The sequence below is a fragment of the Coregonus clupeaformis genome, unplaced genomic scaffold, assembly GCF_020615455.1.
Source record: "Coregonus clupeaformis isolate EN_2021a unplaced genomic scaffold, ASM2061545v1 scaf0760, whole genome shotgun sequence".
Classification (NCBI taxonomy): Eukaryota; Metazoa; Chordata; class Actinopteri; order Salmoniformes; family Salmonidae; genus Coregonus; species Coregonus clupeaformis.
Window position 1 is genome coordinate 153,823 of NW_025534215.1, and position 14,668 is coordinate 168,490.

A 14,668-nucleotide genomic window follows, 5' to 3' on the forward strand; every position below is an offset into this window, starting at 1 on the left:
AGGATCTGACGAAAAGTACGCAGACGCAGAGTGTATCACATTGAGCTAGCAATAAAAAAAAAGAGAGGCGCGAACAGCTCTTCTCCCTGTGTGATCACTAAATAATGCAATGGCGTCATTTCAGCTAAACCCAGGGAATGGCAAAGTGGGATGAGGTGGAGTGGGGGTGATTTCAAAGCCTCCAAGGAATTTTGGGTAAGTTGACGTTCATTTAGGCCTACTGCATTTCTACACAATTTAAAAACTCTAAAATGGTATTTAGAGAACAGCAAAAACAAACAAAAATGGCCCCAGCCATTAATTATCACCGCAATATTAGGTTTAAAGGTCTGTGGAACGGTTTGTACAAGGTTAGCTACTCAACCTCATCATAAATTGACTCATTTACGTGTGGAACGCCGCATACAGTGCACAAAGTAAAATATGCATAATACACGCTATCAAATAGCAAGGCCGACTTCAAACATCAATGTGAAAGTAACTGATGCATAAAACAGTTGACCGGGAATGCAAACTATGCCAGATAAATCCTACACATGCCTTGAAATAAAATGCATATATCAAAGGACTGAGGCCTACAATCGACAGGGATGCATGAAGAGAAACAAACTCCACCAAATAATGACGGAAATCACGAAATACAAAAGGAAAATCTACACATGCCTTTTTGAAGGGAGCTAAGGCCCCGCCCATGATTCAGCTCTGTTGAATGGACAGCTCCTCCATACATTTAGGCATAGTGGAGCTCGTGGTGTGGTGCTGAATGGACAGCGCCTATGTTTAGTTGCCAGCTATACAGTGCAATGGAAAAGTATTTGCCCCCTTTCAAATTTTCTCTACTTTTGCACATTTGTGATACTGAATGTTATCAGATCTTCAACCAAAACCTAATATTAGATAAAGGGAACATAAGTGAACAAATAACACAACAATTACATATTTATTTCATAAACAAAGTTATGCAACACCCAATTTCCCTGTGTGAAAAAGTAATTGCCCCCTTACACTCAATAACTGGTTGTGCCACCTTTAGCTGCAATGACTCCAACCAAATGCTTCCTGTAGTTGTTGATCAGTCTCTCACGTCGCTGTCGAGGAATTTTGGCCCACTCTTCTATGCAGAACTGCTTTAACTCAGTGAGGTGTGGGTTTTCAAGCATGAACTGCTTGTTTCAAGTCCTGCCACAACATCTCAATTGAGATTAGGTCTGGACATTGACTAGGCCATTCCAAAACTTCCAATTTGTTGCTTTTTAGCAATTTTCATGTAGACTTGATTGTGTGTTTTGGATCATTGTCTTGCTGCATGACCCAGCTGTGCTTCATCTTCAGCTCACAGACGGATGGTCTGACATTCTCCTGTAGAATTCTCTGATACAGAGCAGAATTCATGGTTCCTTCTATTAAGGCAAGTCGTCTAGGTCCTGAGGCAGCAAAGCATCCCCAAACCATCACACCACCACCACCATGCTTGACCTTTGGTATGATGTTCTTACTGTGGAATGCAGAGTTTGGTTTTCTTTATAATGTCGAAATAAACATATCACACACTCACAAACTGTAATTATACAGTACCAGTGAAACGTTTGGACATACCTACTCATTCCAGGGTTTTTCTTTCTTTTTTACTATTTTCTACATTGTAGAATAATAGTGAAGACATCAAAACTATGAAATAACACATATCTTTTACCTATTTGGTAAAAGACCAAGTCCATATTATGGCAAGAACAGCTCAAATAAGCAACGAGAAACGACAGTCCATCATTACTTTAAGACATGAAGGTCAGTCAATATAGAACATTTCAAGAACTTTGAACGTTTCTTCAAGTGCAGTCGCAAAATCCATCAAGTGCTATGATGAAACTGGCTCTCATGACGACCGCGACAGAAATGGAAGACCCAGAGTTAACTCTGCTGCAGAGGATAAGTTCATTAGAGTTACCAGAGTTCAAGTAACAGAAACATCTCAACATCAACTGTTCAGAGGGGACTGTGTGAATCAAGCCTTCATGGTCGAATTGCCGCAAAGAAACCACTACTAAAGGACACCAATAAGAAGAAGAGACCTGCTTGGGCCAAGAAACACGAGCAATGGACATTAGACCGGTGGAAATTTGTCCTTTGGTCTGGAGTCCAAATTGGAGATTTTTGGTTCCAACCGCCGTGTCTTTGTGAGACGCAGTGTGGGTGAACGGATGATCTCCGCATGTGTATTTCCCACTGTGAAGCATGGAGGAGGAGGTGTTATGGTGTGGGGGTGCTTTGATGGTGACACTGTCTGTGATTTATTTAGAATTCAAGGCACACGTAATCGGCATGGCTACTATAGCATTCTGCAGCGATACGCCATCCCATCTGGTTTGGGCTTAGTGGGACTATCATTTGTTTTTCGACAGGACAATGACCCAACACACCTCCATCACTCTCCAAGAAGGAGAGTGATGGAGTGCATCAGATGACCTGGCCTCCACAATCCCCGGACCTCAACCCAATTGAGATGGTTTGGGATGAGTTGGACCGCAGAGTGAAGGAAAGCAGCCAAGAATTGCTCAGCATATGTGGGAACTCCTTCAAGACTGTTGGAAAAGCATTCCAGGTGAAGCTGGTTGAGAGAATGCCAAGAGTGTGCAAAGCTGTCATCAAGGCAAAGGGTGGCTATTTGAAGAATCTCAAATATAAAATATATTTTGATTTGTTTACACTTTTTTGTTTACTACATGATTCCATATGTGTTATTTCATAGTTTTAATGTCTTCACTATTATTCTACAATGTCAAAAATTGTAAAGATAAAGAAAAACCCTTGAATGAGTAAGTGCGTCCAAACCTTTGACTGGTAGTGTATGTGTACATTGTACTATCAATTGGGGAGAGAAAGCTTCAAATATCACATTCATTTGTGCATATCCACTGTATACATATGAATCGCCGCAAAGTTGCTTGCAGGCGATGGCTGCAAGTTGCAGCTGGTGAGGAGCAACTGCAGAAAATTGAAGTAGACTGCAATCAAAACTTCATGACCGTTGATCACATGCTTGTTGTGAAGTTCATGAAGTCGACATGTAGGCGCAAGTCTGAATATTGTTATCTTCATAATGCAACACACTTTGAAAGGCGGTGAACAACCATTGTCAAAAGTGACAAAAGTGATCCACTTGAACAAAAGGCACACAGGGTGGCAGCTGCTCTCCGAGCGATGCTCCGCATGGTCCTAAAGCCAGCACGAGTATGCGGAACAGCCGTTGCATTTTCATCGGGATTGGAATGATTTTAGTCTATTCTTTATTTTGTTGCCTACTTTACATTTTTGGTATTGAGCTAGGGTATACCCAACTGACGCCCCTGTGTATGTTTCTCATATCAAAATAATGACTGCGCACAGAATGCATCCCTACGCGTCTTACAAATAGAATATCAAACAGAGTTCAGAGCGTAATGTCAGATATGTCATATCAGAATGAGTGCTTCATCCAACATCACGTGTGACAGCTGTGAGCATCCAGCCGCATCCCCTAACCAGCCATTAGCCTACTCAGCTGCTTCTCTCCGTCCATTCTTTCTGCGCATCTCCATCAGTTTTAAAATGTTATTTAGCTGTGATGGCAAGCTGGGGTGTGCAGAGAGTGATGGGCTTTCTGTTGTTGTTATATTTGTTTATTTATTGGAGTGAAGTAGATACGTATCTTTTCATTTCATCTGTAAGAACGTGCAGTAACAATGTAACACCAAATGGATTTGGATTGATTACAAAAGTGTAAGAGGGGTTATGTTCAGTCTTAATTTGAGCCAGATCCTGCCGGAACAGTTTGAGACCAACGTGTGGCTGTGGCTGTGTGAGAAGCACGCCAGTATCTCTCACACAAATAGATTGAGATTCACTTTCTATGATCTCTCTCCCTCTCTCTGCTCTGATAGACATGAGCCTGCAACTCTCATCTCTCCAGCGTTGCACTTCATCATTTATTTCCTTATAGAATCATAGCCGCGCGAAGGGCTCTGGAGGAGCTGCAGCACCCTTGATAAATTGAAATAAATTTGCCAAACTTCTAGAATTACTGCTGTCTGTTCAGAAATAAATGAAATAATTCAGAATAGCCTACTACACCATGAGAAGGCCAATAATTTAGCCACACAGAATCAATTGCTTCTTTAAAAAAATAGCCTAGCTGTGGATTGTAGCCCAATAACAAGGAATAGCCTACAGTCGGGAACAGGCCTTTCGCAATATTTAAAATGCAATCAAGGGAAAACACAGGTTGGAAAGCAAATGGCTCCTGCTGAAAAGAGAAGACTCTATGCTGTAGGCTACCTAAATATTTGATCAACTTCCAAATATTGTTTTACGAGAGAGAGCGAGAGATAGGCTTTTGGCACGAGCGCATCGGCAATCACCAGCAAGTGAGCTGCGCATCATTGGGTGAGTCAGTGAAACTGGAAAGCATTTTTCTGACTATAATTTCCTCCTCACATTGTAGCCTACAATATGTGTCTCCACACATCTAGGCCTAGGCTATTGATGGATTCAAGACATGGTCGTTTTTATTGATCTCAGATTCTCAGTTCGTCAGTGTCAAAGTAGCCTGCCATTTCAATTATTTGTGTGTATTAAAAAAGGTTCTACCAAAGTCTCCAGTCATGTAAAATGACGTAGAATTACATGAAATGTGTTCATAAAAGGCCAAATTTTTCCCGGACCCTAGGCTACTAAAAATGTTCCCAATGTGTGCAACCTCTGTAAGTGCCTCTACTCTACTGCTCTATGCCTGTCACGGATTCTGCCGAGGCTGCTCCTCCTCCTTGCTCGGGCAGGCTTCGGCGTTCGTCGTCCCCGGAGTACTAGCTGCTGCCGATCGATGTTTCTGTGTTTGTCTTGTTCTGTCTTGAGTGGTTACACCTGTATGCTATTATGTTTGATTGTAGTCCCTATATTTACCCATGTCTCTCGTTTGGTAATTGTGTGTTATTGTTTTGTGTCACGTATGGTCGGCATTGCTGTTTGTTGTATGCGTGTATTTGTTTTCCTCCCTGTTAGGGGGTTTTGTTTTGTATATTCTTTACTAACTAGTAAAGTACGTCTGCCAGTAGCTCTGTGTCCTGCGCTTGACTTCGCTCACCGCATACACGTCGCCCTTGACAGAATAACACACCATTCATGGAGTCAGCAGGATCGGCGGTGCCAATGGGATCACTGGAGGAGCGCGTTATCCACCAAGCGGCCATGATCCAGGATCTTGGCACCGCCATGCAAGGGGTGATGGACACCTTGAGGCGATGGGAAGGAGGAGGTTTGCCCACACCTCCTCCAACAATACCACCACCATCTGCCATACCCATCGTTCCACCTCCGGAGTCCAGTGGGATTCGGCTCTCGCTCCCGAGGGCTTATGATGGCACCGCGGCCGGGTGTCAGGGTTTCCTGCTCCAAGTGGAACTCTACCTGGCCACCATCCACCCGGCGCCCTCGGGATACGAGAGCGTTTCCGCCCTCATCTCCTGTCTGTCCGGCAAGGCACTGGAGTGGGCCAACGCAGAGTGGAGGGGAATAGATGCCGCTACAGTCAGCTATGCGGAGTTCTCCCGCCGCTTCAGGGCGGTTTTCGATCATCCCCCAGATGGGAAAGCGGCGGGTGAGCGTCTGTTCCACCTCAGACAGGGGAAGATGAGCGCGCAGGAGTTCGCACTGGACTTCCGGACTCTGGCTGCCAATGCGGGATGGAATGAGAGGGCCCTCATCGACCACTACAGGTGCAGCCTAAGGGAGGACGTTCGCAGAGAGTTGGCCTGCAGGGACACCAACCTAAGTTTCGATCAGCTGGTGGACATGTCGATTCGTCTAGATACCCTGTTGGCTACCCGCGGACGTCCGAAGTTGGGGCCGTCCATTCCATCCCCCAGCACCACAGCCGAGCCCTATGGAGCTCGGGGGTGCTGGTGCTAGAGAGAAGAGGAGAGAGACCAGGAGAGAGGCGTACCCTGCACCAACTGTGGCCGCAGAGGACACACTGCGGTTCGGTGCTGGGGAGGGTCTCCTAGGGATCGAGGCAGCAGGCCACGCACTGATGAGTCATTCCAGGTGAGTAAGCACCCAACTCACCCAGAGCTCTCTGTTGTACATATGTGTATTAAAGTTGTGTTTCCCGAGGTTTCTTCTCACTCCCAGCATAAGGCGCTAGTCGATTCAGGCGCAGCTGGGAATTTTATCGATCGCTGTTTCTCGTATAAGTTAGGGATTCCCCTTATACCAGTTGATGTGCCCTTCCCCATCCATGCCCTAGACATCCGCCCTTTGGGGTCGGGATTGATTAGGGAGGTCACAGCGCCACTTAAGATGAAGACGCAGGGGGGTCATGAGGAGATTATACAGTTGTATTTGATTGACTCTCCTGCGTTTCCCGTGGTGTTGGGGCTTCCCTGGTTAATATCTCATGACCCCAACATTTCATGGCAACAGAGGGTTCTCAAGGGATGGTCTGATCAGTGTGTCGGGCGGTGTATAGGTGTTTCCGTAGGGGCAACGACGGTGGAAAGTCAGAACCAAATGCCCGCAATGCACATTCCTCCTGAGTATGCAGATTTGGCACTCGTCTTCTGTAAGAAGAAGGCGACTCAATTACCACCTCATAGACAGGGGGATTGTGCGATAGACATCCAGGCAGGCGCTGCACTTCCTCGTAGTCATGTGTATCCTCTGTCTCAGGAGGAGACGGCGGCTATGGAGACATACGTCACCGAATCTCTGGGACAGGGATGCATACGGCCGTCCACTTCCCCTGCGTCCTCAAGTTTCTTTTTTGTGAAGAAGAAGGATGGGGGTTTGCGCCCGTGTATTGATTACCGTGGTCTTAACCAGATTACCATTAAATACAGCTATCCTCTCCCTTTGATTGCGAGTATGACGGAGTCATTACACGGGGCGCGATTCTTCACAAAATTGGATCTCAGGAGCGCTTACAACCTGGTGCGCATTAGGGAGGGAGATGAATGGAAAACAGCATTTAGTACCACCTCGGGTCACTATGAGTATCTCGTCATGCCATACGGGTTAATGAATGCTCCTTCAGTCTTCCAATCATTTGTGGACGAGATTTTCCGGGATTTGCATGGACAGGGTGTAGTGGTGTATATTGATGACATTCTAATATACTCCGATACACGAGCCGAGCATGTGTTCCTGGTGCGTCGGGTGCTGGGTAGACTGTTGGAGCATGACTTGTATGTGAAGGCGGAGAAATGCCTGTTTTTCCAGGAGTCCATCTCCTTCCTGGGACATCGATTGTCCGCGTCAGGGGTGGAGATGGAGATTGACCGCGTTTCAGCCGTGCGTAATTGGCAGACTCCCACCACGGTTAAGGAGGTGCAGCGGTTTTTGGGTTTTGCCAATTACTACCGGAGGTTTATCCGGGGTTTTGGACAGGTAGCAGCTCCCATCACCTCCCTGCTAAAGGGGGGCCCGGTGTGTTTGCAGTGGTTGGCTGAGGCGGACAGGGCGTTTAGACATCTGAAGGACCTGTTCACCTCGGTTCCGGTGCTGGCACATCCGGACCCCTCTTTGGCGTTCCAAGTTGAGGTAGATGCGTCCGAGGCGGGGATAGGTGCTGTACTGTCTCAACGCTCGGGCACGCATCCAAAACTCCGCCTCTGTGCTTTTTATTACAAGAAGCTCAGTCCGGCGGAACGCAATTATGACGTGGGGGTCAGGGAGCTGCTAGCGGTGGTTCAAGCCCTGAAGGTGTGGAGGCATTGGCTTGAGGGGGCTAAACACCCTTTCCTCATTCTGACTGACCATCGTAACCTGGAGTACATCCGGGCAGCGAGGAGACTGAACCCTCGTCAGGCTAGGTGGTCCATGTTTCTTGCCCGGTTGGTATTTAAGCTCACGTATATACCAGGGTCACAGAACACTAAGGCAGACGCCCTGTCCCGGCTATATGACACAGAGGAGAGGTCCATTGAGCCCACTCCCATACTCCCGGAGTCTTGTCTAGTGGCACCAGTGGTGTGGGAGGTCGATGCGGAAATCGAGCAGGCGTTACGTACCGACCCTACTCCCCCAGAGTGTCGAGAGGGGCTGAGGTACGTGCCGCTCAAGGTCCGGGATCGACTGATATATTGGGCTCACACGTCACCCTCCTCTGGTCGTCTGGGTATTGGTCGAACGATGCACTGCCTTAGCGGGAAGTACTGGTGGCCCACCTTGGCTAAGGACGTGAGGGTTTACGTTTCTTCCTGCTCGGTGTGCGCTCAGTGTAAGGCGCCTAGACACCTGCCCAGAGGGAAGTTACAACCCCTACCCGTTCCACAACGGCCGTGGTCTCACCTATCGGTGGATTTTGTCATGGACCTTCCCCCCTCCCAGGGGAATACCATGATCTTGGTCGTTGTGGATCGGTTTTCAAAGGCCTGCCGTCTCATTCCGATGCCAGGTCTCCCTACAGCCCTACAAACGGCCGACGCCCTGTTTACTCACGTCTTCCGGCACTACGGGGTGCCTGAGGATATAGTGTCTGATCGGGGTCCCCAGTTCACCTCTAGAGTCTGGAGGGCGTTTATGGAACGTTTGGGGGTCTCGATTAGCCTTACCTCGGGTTTTCACCCTGAGAGTAATGGGCAGGTGGAGAGAGTAAACCAGGATGTGTGTAGGTTTCTGAGGTCCTATTGCCAGGACCGGCAGGAGGAGTGGTCGGGTTATATCCCCTGGGCAGAGATAGCCCAAAACTCACTTCGCCACTCCTCCACTAATCTTTCGCCTTTTCAGTGTGTGTTGGGGTATCAGCCGGTCCTGGCACCCTGGCATCAGAGCCAGATCGAGGCTCCTGCGGTGGATGAGTGGTTTCGGCGCTCGGAGGAAACATGGAACGCTGCGCATGTCCATCTGCAGCGGGCTATCAGTAGGCAAAAGGCGAGCGCCGATCGCCACGGTAGTGAGGGTCCGGTTTATGCACCTGGAGATCGGTTCTGGCTCTCGACCCGAAACCTGCCCCTTCGCCTGCCCTGCCGGAAGCTGGGTCGGCGGTTTGTGGGGCCATTTAAAGTCCTGAGGAGATTGAACGTGGTATGTTATAGGTTACAACTGCCCATAAATTACCGCATTAACCCCTCGTTCCATGTGTCTCTCCTCAGGCCGGTGGTAGCTGGTCCACTCCAGGAGAATGAGATACGAGAGGCTCCTCCGCCCCCACTAGACATCGAAGGGGCTCCGGCGTACTCCGTTCCATTGTGGATTCGAGGCGTCGGATGGGGGGTCTGCAGTATCTCGTGGAGTGGGAGGGGTACGGTCCGGAGGAACGGTGCTGGGTCCCTAGGAGGGACATCCTAGATCCCTCCCTGTTGACGGATTTCCACCGGAGTCATCCGACTCGCCCTGCTCCGTGTCCTCCTGGCCGTCCCCGAGGCCGGGGTCGGCGCACGGCTGGAGCCGCGCGTCAAGGGGGGTTACTGTCACGGATTCTGCCGAGGCTGCTCCTCCTCCTTGCTCAGGTAGGCTTCGGCGTTCGTCGTCCCCGGAGTACTAGCTGCTGCCGATCGATGTTTCGGTGTTTGTCTTGTTCTGTCTTGAGTGGTTACACCTGTATGCTATTATGTTTGATTGTAGTCCCTATATTTACCCATGTCTCTCGTTTGGTAATTGTGTGTTATTGTTTTGTGTCTCGTATGGTCTGCATTGCTGTTTGTCGTATGCGTGTATTTGTTTTCCTCCCTGTTAGGGTTTTTTGTTTTGTATGTTCTTTACTAACTAGTAAAGTACGTCTGCCAGTAGCTCTGTGTCCTGCGCTTGACTTCGCTCACCGCATACACGTCGCCCTTGACAATGCCACTACGCAAATGCGACGATATGCATGCAATGCTTTATTATAAAGGTACTTTTTTTTCTCATGCGTTCCGGTACCTCAGAATTCTTCAGGTCACCCACCTCTCGCGCACACATTTTGTTCCGGCACCTCCTGATTTACAAATTAAGGACTGGTTATTGGTTATGTCACTCGCAGAAAGAATTGATGTTTGCTGAATTCTGATATCAGACCAAATCCCAGACTAAATGTCTGTCCCTTTCCCAAAATATTTAGACTATAGCACAGCAATAGGCTGTCTATAAAATGGAATTCTGTCAATGAACCAACAAGGACATGTTAATCATACATCCGGGATCTGATATGAGTTCAAAGGAATGTTATGACTTAATCACTCACTCATACTGTAATTCCATTGCAGACACAACACAATAGCATGAGCAGCGGCGAGCCGTCATTCAGGGCAGGTGGGGCAGAGCCCGACCAGTTTTGAGCGCCACATTTTTTGCAACAAAAACAATATATATACAGTTGTGGTCAAAAGTTTTGAGAATGACACAAGTATTGGTCTTCACAAAGTTTGCTGCTTCAGTGTTTTTAGATATTTTTGTCAGATGTTACTATGGTATACTGAAGTATAATTACAAGCATTCCATAAGTATCAAAGGCTTTTATTGACAATTACATTAAGTTTATGCAAAGAGTCAATATTTGCAGTGTTGACCCTTCTTTTTCAAGACCTCTGAAATCCGCCCTGGCATGTTGTCAATTAAATTCTGGGCCACATCCTGACTGATGGCAGCCCATTCTTGCATAATCAATGCTTGGAGTTTGTCAGAATTTGTGGGTTTTTGTTTGTCCACCCCACTCTTGAGGATTGACCACAAGTTCTCAATGGGATTAAGGTCTGGGGAGTTTCCTGGCCATGGACCCAAAATGTCGATGTTTTGTTCCCCGAGCCACTTAGTTATCACTTTTGCCTTATGGCAATGTGCTCCATCATGCTGGAAAAAGCATTGTTCGTCACCAAACTGTTCTTGGATGGTTGGGAGAAGATGCTCTCGGAGGATGTGTTGGTACCATTCTTTATTCATGGCTGTGTTCTTAGGCAAAATTGTGAGTGAGTCCACTCCCTTGGCTGAGAAGCAACCCCACACATGAATGGTCTCAGGATGCTTTACTGTTGGCATGACACAGGACTGATGGAAGCGCTCACCTTGTCTTCTCCGGACAAGCTTTTTTCCGGATGCCCCAAACAATCGGAAAGGGACTCATCAGAGAAAATGACTTTACCCCAGTCCTCAGCAGTCCAATCCCTGTACCTTTTGCAGAATATCAGTCTGTCCCTGATGTTTTTCCTGGAGAGAAGTGGCTTCCTCACTGCCCTTCTTGACACCAGGCCATCCTCCAAAAGTCTTCGGGGGCAGATAGCCCAATTTGGTAAAAGACCAAGTCCATATTATGGCAAGAACAGCTCAAATAAGCAAAGAGAAACGACAGTCCATCATTACTTTAAGACATGAAGGTCAGATAATACGGAACATTTCAAGAATTTTTAAGTTTCTTAAAGTGCAATCGCAAAAACCATCAAGCACTATAATGAAACTGGCTCTCATGAGGACCGCGACAGAAATGGAAGACCCAGAGTTAACTCTGCTGCAGAGGATCAGTTCATTAGAGTTACCAGCCTCAGAAATTGCAGCCCAAATAAATGCTTCACAGAGTTCAAGTAACAGACACATCTCAACATCAACTGTTCAGAGGGGACTGTGTGAATCAGGCCTTCATGGTCGAATTGCTGCAAAGAAACCACTACTAAAGGACAACAATAAGAAGAAGAGAACTGCTTGGGCCAAGAAACACGAGCAATGGACATTAGACCGGTGGAGTCCAAATTTGACATTTTTGGTTCCAACTGCCATGTCTGTGAGACGCGGTGTGGGTGAACGGATGATCTCTGCATGTGTTGTTCCCACCGTAAAGCATGGAGGAGGAGGTGTTATGGTGTGGGGGTGCTTTGCTGGTGACACTGTCTTTGATTTATTTAGAATTCAAGGCACACTTAACCAGCATGGCTACCACAGCATTCTGCAGCGATACACTATCCCATCTGGTTTGGGGTTAGTGGGACTATCTTATATTTTTCAACAGGACAATGACCCAACACACCTCCAGGCTGTGTAAGGGCTATTTGACCAAGAAGGAGAGTGATGGAGTGCTGCATCAGATGACCTGGCCTCCACAATCCCCCGACCTCAACCCAATTGAGATGGTTTGGGATGAGTCGGATGGCAGAGTGAAGGAAATGCTAAACATATGTGGGAACTCCTTCAAGACTGTTGGGAAAGCATTCCAGGTGAAGCTGGTTGAGAGAATGCCAAGAGTGTGCAAAGCTGTCATCAAGGCAAAGGGCTATTTGAAGAATCTCAAATATAAAATATATTTTGATTTGTTTAACACTTTCTTGGTTATTACTACATGATTCCATATGTGTTATTTCATGGTTTTGATGTCTTCACTATTATTCTACAATGTAGAAAATAGTAAAAATAAAGAAAAACCCTTGAATGAGTAGGTGTGTCCAAACTTTTGACTGGTAATGTATATATATTTTTGGGGGTTTTTCCTGTTTTGCATTTTATTTTGCCATTAATACGTGTCACATATCAGTTTGTAAACAATGTAAACAAAAATATATATAATTGAGTTAATAAAGCCATATACAATCATGGTCTCTTTTTTGCTTTATTGAGTAAGGCAGCTCCAAAATGCAGGTATTTCAGCCTAGCTCAGTGCTTTCTGTGGTGGTGGGGCAGCCAGTGGAAAATACGGAGCGTAGGTGTTGGTAATGTTCTCTAGTTGCGCTGTGATTGGCTCAGTGTTCTGTCACTCATGGGGACACTAACTCACCGTCAAGTCTAAGGGTCGAGCTCGAAAATTCAAGTCCTTTGGGTGCTGCCATAGAGTTACATTAGAATTGGCTATCCAAGAAGGCTCAAGGTCATTGGCCACAGATAAAATTGACGTCAAATCACGTTATATCTACAGTTGCTTTGATTGGACTGATCATGTCAACATCATACTTCCAAAAAATCTTAGCTAGCAGTCATCGTCATGAATCAAGTCGACAATCTACTGGCAAATCCTTTTTAATCCTTGTCATATGAAGAGAAATTATAGATAAAACGTATCGGTGCTCATCGGCCATTGGACATAAACATTACACAACAAGTTGGAAATCGCAAATTCAACAATGAGTGGTTTGGAATGAATGAGTGGCTAACTTCAGGCATTGCAAAGCAATCACTAGCCTGCTATTCAGTGGAGTGGCTGTGTGGTCCCACGTCTGGGATTCAGGGTCTCTTTTCCAAGCTTAAAATGATAAACATTCAACATTGGCCATACTGTCAATGAAGCATGATTTGTGCCGTGCTCAAAACAACTGTTAACTCGGAACTGCAAAATCTGACTTCAGTGAGTTCAAGACAACTGGGAACTCTGGAAAAACGAGCTCCGACTGGGAAAATACGTTTTGAACGGTCATCCAACTCGGAATTGTAAATCCGGAACTCGGGCCTCTTTCTAGAGCTACGACCTGAAGATCACTGATGTCATCATGATTCGACCTTGTTTTTTTTCCGAGTTCCCAGTTGTCTTGAAAGGACCATAAATCCAGGGAATGCCAGACTTTGATTACAAAATTTACCCACGAAGGACCGCTGTGCCACCTTCCTGTTCAAGTGAGCACAGCACAACAAGGTGAGTCCAAAAATGTATTGTATGCTACTGCATAAATGATGTAAAATGCAAGGGAGATATGTATACTGTAGGTAAGAAAGTAATACTAAGTGTATGTTGTGTAGTAAGATGTTAGTAGCCCATGTGCCTCACCCTAATAATTTGGTCTATTTTTCCCTCTTAATTTCGCCTACTGTTCTGACTTGGTGGTGCACATGTAGCCTATAACCTGTTTTAGAGAAATGTAATCATCGAATATTGTAAGATCTTTCATTGTCTCTGTCACGACTTCCTCCGAAGCTGCCTCCTCTCCTTGTTCGGGCAGGCTTCGGTGTTCGTCGTCACCGGCCTTCTAGCCACTGCCGCATCACATCTCATCATTCTATTTGTTTTGTCTTGTTTATTACACACACCTGGTTCATATCCCCTCATTAGTATGTGTATAAGTGTTCCCTCTGCCCCATTGTCCTTGTGGTTGATTGTTTAATGTGAGGAGAGAGTAGCTCGGTTGAGCTACGTTTATTTTGTATTGCCGGGGTATATTTTCCCTGTGTGCCTGTTTTTTGTTCCAGTGTGCCTGTTTTGCGCTCTGGACTGTTTGACGCTATCCTGCGTAACTCTGTATTCTGGAATAATCTCTGTATTCTGTGATTTACCCTCCTGCTTCTGACTCCTTCAAATCACCAATCACAGTCTCCTTATATGCCCCCTTTATTTATCCTACGGTTCTGACTTGGTGTACATGGAGAACACTATAAGAACGGTCCATGTTCTGAATTATGTCCCTGTACATTTTAAAAGTGCTCAACAAATAGTTATATTGACTACGTCCGTCCTAGCTCGCTCATTAATATCTTAATCGAAATTACGGATTGCCTCTTATCCTCTTGTCGTCCCTATATGCCGCAGTTTGTACATCTCAATTGTCAGTAGAAACCACACTTTTTTAAAGCAAGTCAGCCATATCAGCTATGTTATTTTAAAAGGCATTAAATGAGGCTGAATGAACTGTTTCGCTGCCAGACAAAGCTCCGCTGATAGCCAGGTGTAGCAGTGGTAAGGTGTTGGGACTGCTGTTGGGACTCTGCTTTTGGGACACCTTTAGGTAGGCCCTAACAGTTTGTTGTCACCGTTTGTCAC

The 14,668-nt window shown here is 46.3% G+C and overlaps 1 long non-coding RNA gene across 1 annotated transcript in view; it reads left to right on the top strand.

The window, feature by feature from the left end:
• Window positions 1–31: 31 nt before the first annotated feature.
• The window catches only part of LOC121559392, a 30,418-nt gene continuing 15,781 nt past the window's right edge, over window positions 32–14,668 (top strand). The window contains exon 1 of the long non-coding RNA XR_005998767.1: window positions 32–195. This is a non-coding gene — a long non-coding RNA (uncharacterized LOC121559392). The remainder of the gene's footprint in view (window positions 196–14,668) is intronic.